Below are 10,687 nucleotides of genomic sequence, written 5' to 3'. Positions count from 1 at the left end.
TGGTCCTCACCCAGGACACTGGAACTCACACCCTCCAGCTCTGCCCCCTTGGGAAGTCCCAAAACTGTCTCCTCACCCTGCTACTCGAGGGGTGGAGGGAAGAGGTCCCACCTGGACAGAAGTGCCCTTCTGGGTGTGTGGGGCGGACGGGGGAGCCCTGGGGGTCACGTCTAGGGAGAGTGCACATGGCTGGGGGTCCCCTGGTCCTGGTTTCAGAGCTCACCCATCCACCCCTCTGTCCATCTCAATCAAAGCCGTGACAGCACAGTTTAGAATGAATCTTAACAGGTATCCACCCTGTACACGTGAGTGATTTAGAGAAAAGTTAGGTCAGCAATCGCAGACACAGGAGGGTGGCCACAGCAGCGGCGGCCTGGGTCCGAGAGGCAGCTCTGCGGCTCCGAGGGGCAAGGGGCGACCCTGGGCAAGCTTCTGACCCTCTGGGGTCCGGGCGAGCCCTCAGCTCACGGGGAGTGCTGGGGCTCGGGAACTGACTCAGCAGAAGCCCGGGAGAGGAATCCCTGGCAGGATCCACCCTGGTGTCTCCTGCTCTAAGGTTAACGGGGAACCTGAGGCTGGGAGGGAAGGAGGGCAGCAGGGAGGGGCTCAGAGAGAGCAGGGCCCAGTGACCACCCCGGCCAGGGCCCTCCAGAGCGGAGGAGCTGCCAGGCACCGGGACAGAGGGCAGACACAGGGCCCCCGCCCCCAGGTGGGACAAGGGCGGCCCCAGCCTCCAGCAGAGCAGCTTCCTTCCTGTCTCCGCTCACTTCCCCGCCTGTGTCCATGGCCCAGCTGGCCCAGGAACCCCTTCCCACCCCCTCCTGCAGGAGGCCCGGCCTTTTGTGTCGGCCAGGAGGGGTTGGGGGCTGGCGGGCCAGTGGACGTGTAGCCGGTCAGGCTCTGGGGAGGACTGGGGTGGTGGGAAGGGGCCAGGGTGAGGGTAGGGGTCCGAGCCCACCGGCGGGGCTCCCTGCTCACGGTCCGGGCCCCCTGCTTCGACTCGAGATGCCTGCTTGTCCTCTCTGGGCCTGGTGTCGTGGGCAAAAGTCTCCCCTCCTGGTGAAACTCTGCCTCCCCGAGAGTAATGCAAGGTGGGAGGGCGGGAACACACAGGTTTCAATTTTCTTCAGTTCGGGGCAAGGGCTGCTGAGTCTGGGGACATCCTGGGCTCAGACACTGACTTTGGATTTTGCTGGGTTCTACTCGAGGGCCAGGTCTGCACCATCGCCCAAGAACTTGGCCAGGTATAGAGAGAACATTCCTTTTACAGGTGGGAAGCAGGCTCAGAGAGGTTAAGTGACTTTCCTAGGGTTGCTCAGCAGATGAGAGATGGAGCCAAAAAATCCATCTGACAGAATTCAAACACACACACACACACACACACACACACACACACAGCATCCCTCAAAGTTGGTCCTGAGCTGAGGCCGCTTTGAATCAGCGCTTCCGTGGGGCAGGTCAGACCTCAGGGGCCCCAGGCCCACTGGGTCTTGACCCCAGCTATGAACTGGGTGCAGGGGCCTATGGCCTCAGAGAGTCCTGCTGCAGGAGCCTTGTGCCGTGTGGTGACCCTTCCATGACCACCCTGCTCTCAGCACACAGGGCAGGGGTACCCGCCTGTCTACAACTGCGCCCCAGCCCAGCGCCACAGCCACGGCCAGAACTGACACTGTCCCCTTGGCGCAGTGACACCTGCCCCGGAAGCCCTCCCTGACTTCTGCTCCCCTCCACCCCCTGCCCTCCTCACGCTGCCTCTTCTGGAGGCCAGGGACCAGGTCTTACTCCAGCCTCCTCCTCCCCCAGCCCCAGCTGCTCCAGAGCACATGTAGCTCTGAAAGTTGCTGAACGAATAAGGGAATGACTGACTTGGGGAAGACCAGTTAGAGATTTGAACAAGTCAGAGATGACCCTCCCAACCGGGACCAGGGGACGGTAGAGGCCTCTCCTGCCACCTCTGTCCTGTTTAAGGTGGGCCCCACACTTGGGGCTTGAGAACAAGCCCAACCCCTCCCCTCTGCACCTGAAGGCCTCGCACTTCCAGCTTCACGTCTCCCGCTGCTCCTCTGCCCGTGTCCAGTCCTGGAGCAGGCGCCGTGTCTGCCCTGGGGCCTTCGCACCGCTCCTCCCTGCACGCCCTCCCCCTGCGCTCAGCCGGCCGCCCCTTCTTGCCATTCAGGCCCCTCTTCTGCACGCCGTCTCCCCGCAGGGGCCGCGAGGCTAGTCCCGTCACTGCTGCACTTGCTCCTGACGGATCCAGCCGCTCCCAGGTTTGCCAGCTGTCTCTCCCTGCCTGGCCAGCCAGAGCTGAGACGGTCCCCTCCTGTGCTCACCCCTCACACTAGGCACAGGAGAACGTGGGGCCAGAGTGGGCAGCTGCTCTGACTTTTAAAAACCCCAAGTTAAGTTCTGTCCAATAACATCTGTTTTTACTAACAAATACTGACCACTATGTACACTGAACGAGGCGTCAACCTGCAAGCTTCCCTGGGGCTGACCGGCTCAGGACCTCTGCTCTGAAATCCACTGTTGCCTGTCCAGTCCCAGTGGGACAGGGTTACAGGTTACTGGGGCTGGGGGGGCAGGTGCCTTCCTGTCCCCCACCCCACGTTCTGAAAGCCTCTCCACATCCCGAGGAACAGACTGGCCAGCAGAGGCACCAGACACAGGTCTGCCTAAACCCCAGTGGCAGGTTGAGGGACCCACTTCCAGGGCCCGCACAGGGAGTTCCTGGGCCCAGGGTTTCAGCTCCCGCAGAATAACAGCCTGGGCCTGAGGCCAGCTCTGAGACGGGGAGAACCAGGCCCGGCCAGACCCTTCCTGTCTGCGTTCCTGCGGAACCCCAGCCCTGGCCCTGTGCTGAATGACGCGTGTGCGAGAGTTAGTCACTCAGTCGTGTCCGACTCTTTGGGACCCCCTGGACTGTAGCCATGGGATTCCAGGGAAGCCCTCGCTGAATGATGGACTTGAGCCAATTACAGCTTCTCTGATGCTCACTTTCCAGTTGGACACTTGGCCTTGGAGAGGGGGGCACGGGGCAGGTGTTATTTGCCCCAGCTCCCCTCCCCACCCTGGCTGGAGCCCCTGAGCCCTCAGTCACCGCGCAGCGCCACCTTGAGGAGGGGGCTTGTCCCTCCTGACTGCCCCCCTCCTCACCCATCAGCCGGAGCTGTCTTTTCAGCACGAGGCAGTGACTCCAGTCCCAAGGCTGAGGGCCCAGCCAAGGGAAGCCCCGCTGCAGCCCCAGGAGCAGCAGCCCTTCCTTGTGGGGTGCCCCGTGGGCATCAGCTGACTCAGGGAGGAGGGCCCCTCCCGTTGACGTCGAGCCCGCAGCCCCGTCTCCCCGACAGGCTCTCCTGCAGGGGGTGCAGGTGGTGCTGCCATGCTGGGCTGGCCCACTCCAGCGGGCCCTGGGGCTGGCCCGTGCGCCTGGGAGGCCTGTGGAGGGCGAGGTCCTGCACCAAGTGGGCTGAGCCTCCTCGCTGGGCCGCGGCTGTGGGTTTTGTTGGGGGGCAGCGCCCCTGATGTGCAGACGGCGTTCCTGCTGGCCTCACTGTGCCGAAGCCCCATCTCCCCACCAGCCCGTTTTGGTCCCATGGGTAGGGAGGTGACATGGCAGGAACGTACCCTCCCCAGGCCGCCTGGTCCTCTAAAGGCCTGGGCTCATGTCCTCCTCCCTAGAAGGAGAAGGGCAGCCCGGGATCCCTGGGTGGGGAGCTGAGAAGGTTCCGCCAGGCAGAGGGGAGAAGAGCTGGGAGCGGAGGAACCGGGATGGGCGAGAGGCATCAGCCTCCCGCTCCTCTGGGGCCCCTCCAGGGGGCGGGGTCCCTCTCCCAGCTTAGAGGGGGGGCACCTCTGAAAGTCAGGTCCTGTTCCCTGGGGGAGGGGCAGCTCTCCTCCAGAGTCTGTGCCACGCCCCCCATTCTCCTCTCTGTTCACTGTCCCTTCCCACTTGGGGTCTTGGTGATGATTTCAGGGGTTAAAGGCAACCCAGCTTTGGGGGGATAGGACTTGCCAAGAGAGGGCTCAGTGGTGAAACATGTGAGACCTGTGACAGCTGGGACCCGGGGCCCCCAGGGGCTCAGCCAGAAGCTGTCTTTTCTAAACACTTAGTAGTGACCTCACTCGTCTTCACAAGAGCCCCCTGAGGTCGGGCCCATTGTCGATTTTTAGACAGGGATCTCAGACACAGAGAGGGGAAGACGTTTGCCTGGGGTCACATGGCACGGCCTTGGCAGAGCTGGGATCCGAACCCAGGCAATCTGATTCCAGAGCTTTCTGGATATTTGTGTGGATGTTGTTGGAAAAAACATGTATGTACATATATGTTTAGTGCTCTTTTCATTGCTTTTCTTCCTTTTAAAAGTATTTTTTACATTTATTTACGGCCGTGCTGGGTCTTCACTGCTGCACGCAGGCTCTCTCCAGCTGTGGAGAGGGGGCAGCGGTGGCTCTAAGCGCCCGGGGTTTTGCAGCCCACTACTGTGGACGCGGTGGCTGTGGCACACGGGCTTAGCTGCCGTGCGGTGTGCGGGGTCTCCCTGGACCAGGGAGCAAGCTCCTGCTGCTGCATTGGCACGCGGCTTCTCAACCACTGGACAACCAGGGAGGTCCTCCTTACTCTTTTCTTTTTTTCAAATGAGGTTTTGTGCTTGCAAACATGGGTTTTGTAAACACCATTTTGGGGGATGGGCGCTCTAACCTCCACAGCTGGGGAGGAGTGGGTCTCTGTGGCCCTGACAGGCCCACCCTTGTGTCTGATTCCTGCAGGTCTGGGAGGGGAACCTGGGAGGAGCAGGCAGGTAGTGGGAAGTGGGCAGAGCCAGTGGCTGTGGCCCATCCAGGCCCTGAGGGAGCCCAGGGGCGGGCTGGAAGGGACCCTGCGTACTCTGGCCAGCTGCCTGGAACCTCCTGGAACCTGGAGAAGGGGGCAGCCTCCTTCCGGGAGCGCCAGGCCCTGGGCCTTGTGGGGGAGGAGCGCACGGAGGAGGGGGTGCGGGTGACGGAGGTGGCATGCTCCTGTGGCCCCTGAGGGAGGCGCCCCCGCCGCACCCTGACCTGGGCGTGCTTTGCCTGGACGCTGCTGGACCCTCCCTCCAGCCCCGAGCCTCGTTCCTGTGCGGTGAGCACTGCCCTCCCCGACAGCCAGCGTTTCAGAGCTCGCTCGCCTGGGACCAGTTCCAGCCCACGGGACAAAGCGGTAACCAGGGCCACAGGCCCGGCTGACCCTGGACGGGCAGTTGGCTCTGCTGCCTGGCAGGGCCCTTGCCATGGTTACAGCCCACCCAGGGCTCTGCTCAGAGGCTGGCATTGTCTGGGTGTTGGAGTGTGGTGAGCGCGCGGGAGCCAGGCCGGCACACTGGCGACGGCTTTCCCACGCTCCGGGCTGTCAGCCGCCCTGGGGGCTGAGCAGGCACCGGCTTTGGCACCTGGGGAAGCGGGGGCCCGGGGAAGAAGTGAGCTGGGGAGTCAGGGTCGGCCTTGGGATGAGGCTCTGAGTCGGGGCCTGAGGCGTTCAGATGACGAGCGGGGTTCCCCACCTTTGCAAGGGAGTGTCAGCAAAATGACAGCACCGCTGTGACGCGGGCCGTGAGCACATCCAGCCGGCGCGGGCCGCTCCCCCCGGCCCGTTCCCAGGCAGACCGGAGCACGCGCGGCTCAGACGCCCCCCGGCCTCTGCCTATATGCCCTTCAGCCAGTTCTGTCCCCGGGCACAGATCTTCCCTGTAAGTTGTCACCTTCCTTAACCCCTCACCACGGAGCAGGAAGGGACACCGTCTCACTCGCCCCTTTTCAAACGCTCGCCAGCTTCTCTTTGGACACTTGTCCTTCCCCTGTGCACTGCGGTCTTGAGGCGAAGAAGATCCCCCTCAGAAGCTGAAGGCATCTGGAGGGTCTTCCTTCTGGACCCCCCTCCCTCCCCGGGTCAGTCCAGGACGGGCCATTTGGTGTTCTCTGCTGGATCTGGGTCTTGAACGAAGGACACAAGAATGGGCCTACCGAATGCACCCACCTTCCCATGGTCACCACAGGGTTAAATCAAACACAGAGGAAAAACATGAAACCAGGGACTTCCCTGGTGGTCAGTGGTTAGGACTCCACCCTTCTCCTGCAGGGGGCATGGATTGAATCCCTGGTGGGGGAACTAAGACCCCCCACTCTGCTGTGGGGCACAGCCGAAAAATAAAATAAAATCCAATGTCTAATAGTTTTAAAAAAATCTTCAAAAAAAAATATGAAAACAGCAAGAGAAAAACAAGCCTCATGTTCACAGGAACAGCGGTAGAATGACATTAGGGAGGCCAGCGGGAGGACGTGCTCACAGCAGCAAAAGAAAGAGAGGTCACCCCAAAATCCTACCTCCAGCAAAACTATCATGAATGAAGGTGAACCAAAAGCACTTCCAGGTTAAAAAAGTCCAGGCAGAAGCACTGCAGGCAGACCTGTCTTACAATAAAGACTAGAAGTCCTTCTGGGTGAGGAGAAATGACGAGAGACAGTAACTCGAATCTACAGAAATAAATGAAAAGCATCGGGATGGTAAATATGTGCATTAAATAAAAGACCCGGTAAATATATTCTGATTTCTTAACTTTTTTTAAAGATATAAGATTGCGTAACTAAATGAGGATAACACTGTGTATTTTGATATAATACATAATTTTACCACGGTATTTATGACAGACACAGCTGTAACACACATGACAATAACAGCACAACAGCGGAGGGCGGTGGAGTTATAAACTTTACGGAATTAAGTCAGTGTTACTCAGGAGGAGATGCTGATAAGACGCATATGTAAACCTCAAGGCTAACACTAAGAAAATTATTAAAAATATAGTTTCAAAAAATCAACAGAGGGACTTCCCTGGTGACCAGAGGTTAAGATTCTGCTCTTCCAATGCAGGGGACCCAAGGCTTCATCCCTGGTTTGAGCCCTAAGATTCTGCATGCAAAAGTTGCAGATAAAAAACCCCACAAAAACAGAGAAATTAAATGGTGTGTGTGTGCATGTGTGCTAATTCATTTCAATTGTGTCTGACTCTGTGCAACCTCATGGACTGTAGCCTGCCAGCTTCCTCTGTCCACGGAGGAGGAGAATGTCCATGTCATTCTCCAGGCAAAAATACTGGAATGGATTGCCATGCCCTCCTCCAGGGGATCTTCCCAACACACGGATCAAACCTGCTTCTCTTTTGTGAATATTTATGTGAATTATCTGAATAATTACATTAAATGTGAATTTGAGTCTAAACACCCCAATCAAAAGGCCAATGCTTTCAGACTGTATTACAAAAATTTTGCATGACAAAAAGGTTTTAAAATCAAGATTCAACTCTATACTGTCTAAACCTTAGATTCAAAGACACAAATAGGTGAAAGAAAATGCACAGAAGAAGATCCACATGCAAACATCCGGCCACAGAGCAGCTCAGGAGGCTGTATTAACATGAGACAAGACAGACATTAAGATGAGACGTACGACTAGAGACATTTCATGATGATACACAATTGTAAGTGCTGCATTGCTAACGTAAGAGTCTCAAAGTACAAGGAGCAAAAGCCGACAGAACTGGAAGGAAAAAATTAAACAACACAGTTGGAGATTCCAACACCCTACGCTGGGTAACAGAGCAACTCGTCAGAAAGTCAGGGAAGACAGACAAGACGTGGACAACACCGCACCCGACTAGACCCGACAGGCACAGACACCCCACCCAGCAGGGGCAGAACACGCTCTTCCCGAGCGCACCTGGAAGCATCCCAGGATCGAGTGTGTGCTCCGCCACAGATCCCGTCTCAAGACGCTTAAGAGGAGTGAAACTGCACAGAGTGTGCTCCAGCCACAGTGGAACTAAGTCAGACAGCAACAGCAGAAAACCATCCGGGAAACCCTCAAACATCTGCAAAAGAAACACCATGTTTCAAGAAAACATGAGTCAAAGAAGACATCACTAGAGAAAACGGGATGTTTTAAACCGAATGAAAATGCAGGCCTGCGTGCTCAGTCGCTTCAGTCGTGTCCGACTCTTTGCAACTGTAGGGACTGCAGCCCACCAGACTCCTCTGTCCGTGAGATTTCCCAGGCACGAATACTGGAGTGGGTTGCCATGCCCTCCTCCAGGGGATCTTTCCGACCCAGGGATCGAACCCACGACTCCTGAGTCTCCTGCACTGGCAGGTGGATTCTTTACCACGGAACCACCTGGAAAGCCCAAACGAAAATGAAAACACAGCATAACAAGCACTGCGACAAAGCAGTGCTTAAAGCAAACTGTTCTGAACACCTCGATCCAAAGTCTCAAATCGATGTTTCCACCTGAAACGCTAGAAGAGAAAACTAACCCCAGAGCAAGCATAAGGAAGGAAATAATAAAGACCAACACAGAAATCAACGGCAGCAGAAAGGGAGGAAACCAATGAAACCACAGGTCGTCTTTTTAAAAAATACCGTGACTTCCCTGGCTGTCTAGTGGTTAAGACTCCATGCTTTCAATGCAGGGGGCTAGGGTTCGATTCCTGGCTGGGGAAACTAAGATCCTACAGGCTGAGCGAGCTGTGCTTAGTTGCTCAGTCATTTCCAACTCTTTGCAGCCCTATGGACTGTAGCCCACTAGGCTCCTCTGTCCATGGGATTCTCCAGGCACGAATACTGGAGTGGGTTGCCATGCCCTCCTCCAGGGGGTCTTCCCGACCCAGGGACTGAATTTAGGTTTCCCGAATTGTAGGCGGATTCTTCACTGTCTGAGCTGTCAGGGAAACCCATGAAGGCTGCGGTGGGTGACCTATCCCTTCCCCAGGGAATCTTCCAAGCAGTGTGGTGAAAATTAATTAATTTTAAAAAATTAAAAAAAAAAAATCTTTAGCTAGACTGACAAAAAAAAAAAAAAAGGACAGAAGGTATACATTACCAAATTCAGGAACAAAAGAGGTGAGAACACTTATCCTACAGAAAGAAAGGCTTACAAGAGAATATTATGAACAACTTCATGTCAGCAAAATAAACAACTCAGATGTGATGAATGAATTCCCATAAAGGCTCAACATTTAAAAACTGGTTTAAGAATAAATTGAAAGTTGGAAAAGACCTGTAGCAAGGAAATTGAATTAGTAACTTAAATTCTTCTCACAAATAAAAGTCCATCCCAGATGGCCTTACTGATAAATTCTACCAAACATTTGAAGAAAAAATAATACCAAAACTCTCACAAAATGAAAGAGAAAACATTTTCCAACTCGTTCTACGAGGACATTCCCCAACACCAAAACAAAGACATCACAAGAAAACTACAGAGCAATATCCTTATGAAAACAGAGGCAAAAACCCTTAACAAGACACTACAAACTGCACGCAGTGACGTGTAGAAGGTCACACACCACGACCAACGGGGTTATTCCAGGAACGCAAAGCTGGTTTACATTCTCAGATCAATTAATGTAACATTCCCAGCCGACAAAAGAGGAGAGAAAACCCACAGGATAACCTCGATAGATGCAGGAAAAGCGTCTGACAGAGTCTCACACCCATTTGAGATAAAAACTCACAGCAGACTAGAAATGCAGGGGATTTCCTCAAACTGATAAAGGAACCTACGAAAAGTATGATAATACCAGACCTCATGATGAAAGACCACATTTTCCTCTCTAACGTTGGGGAAAAAAAGGATATCTGCTCTTGCCACTCTTATTCAACACTATACTGAAGGCTCCAGCCAGTGGAAAAAGCGAAAATAAAATAAGATAAAACAAAAGAAATAAATGAAAGGCTCCCAGTTGCAAAGGAAGAAGCAAGACCATCGCGACTCACAGATGACACAGTCCTGCGTGTGTTACGTTAATCCTCAGGAATCTCCCCCCAGAGCTATCAGAACTAATAAATGAGTTTAGCAAGGTAGCAGGATTTAAAATCAATATACAAAAATCGATTATATTTCATCTAAAAAGTATTTTTATTTATTTATTTGGCTGCAACGAGTCTTAGTAGCAGCACGCTGGATCTAGTTCCCTGACCAGAGATCAAACCCAGGCCCCTGCATTGGGAATGTGGATGGATCCCTGGGTCAGGAAGATCCCTTGGAGAAGGAAATGGCAACCCACTCTAGTTTTCTTGCCTGGGAAACCCCATGGACAGAGGAGCCTAGTGGGCTACAGTTATGGAGTCACAAAGGCCAAGACATGACTTAGGGACTAAAGCACCACCACCAGGACGGCTGGAATCAGAGAGAGAGGAACAGGCGTGGTGAGGACCGGGGAAACGGAAACCCTCATACATTGCTGCCGACATGCAAAACGGTACAGCCGCTTTGTAGAACAGTCTGCAGTGTCTTTAAAAGGTTACACTTCCGTGTGACCGAGAATTTCCATTCTCAGGAATCTACTCAAGAGAAATGAAAACATATGTCCACACACAGATGCCTCAATAAACGAATGTGCATCGCATTATCTCCACAGCATTCCCCGACCGGAAACCGTCTAAACGCCCATCAGCTGAGGAATGGCCGAACAAGACGGAGTCCATCCGGACGACGCGACACTATTCAGCAGCTGAAAAATTAAGCACTGATACCTGTGACAGCTGAGTGACTCTCAGAAACACGCTAAGTGAAGCCAGACACACAGGGCTACTAATACTGCATGATTCCGTCAATATAAATGTTCAGAAAAGGCAGGCCAATAGACACAGAAAGCA

Source organism: Bison bison, unplaced genomic scaffold (assembly GCF_000754665.1).
Source record: "Bison bison bison isolate TAMUID 2011002044 unplaced genomic scaffold, Bison_UMD1.0 scf7180017862013, whole genome shotgun sequence".
Lineage (NCBI taxonomy): Eukaryota > Metazoa > Chordata > Mammalia > Artiodactyla > Bovidae > Bison > Bison bison.
Note: the sequence above shows the minus strand (reverse complement) of the source record.